The sequence below is a fragment of the Mizuhopecten yessoensis genome, unplaced genomic scaffold (assembly GCF_002113885.1).
Source record: "Mizuhopecten yessoensis strain PY_sf001 unplaced genomic scaffold, ASM211388v2 scaffold3287, whole genome shotgun sequence".
NCBI lineage: Eukaryota > Metazoa > Mollusca > Bivalvia > Pectinida > Pectinidae > Mizuhopecten > Mizuhopecten yessoensis.
The window spans coordinates 136,930-137,224 of record NW_018404969.1 but is presented as its reverse complement, the minus strand read 5'-3'; positions in this window follow the sequence as shown (position 1 = coordinate 137,224).

Below are 295 nucleotides of genomic sequence, written 5' to 3'. Positions count from 1 at the left end.
GCACTTAAGTGGAAAAACGACTTTTGTTGCACTTAAGTGGAAAAACGACTTTTTTTGCACTTAAGTGGAGAAAAAAATTCACTGCATAATGACAGNGTTTTGCCATTATGTGAAGATTTTTTGCACTTAGGTGGAAAAACGACTTTTATTGCACTTAAGTGGAAAAACGACTTTTATTGCACTTAAGTGGAAAAAAACAATTCACTACATAATGAAAAAAAATGTTTTGCCATTATGTGAAGATTTTTTTTCACTTAAGTGTAAACAAAAATCACTACTTACGGTAATACATGAC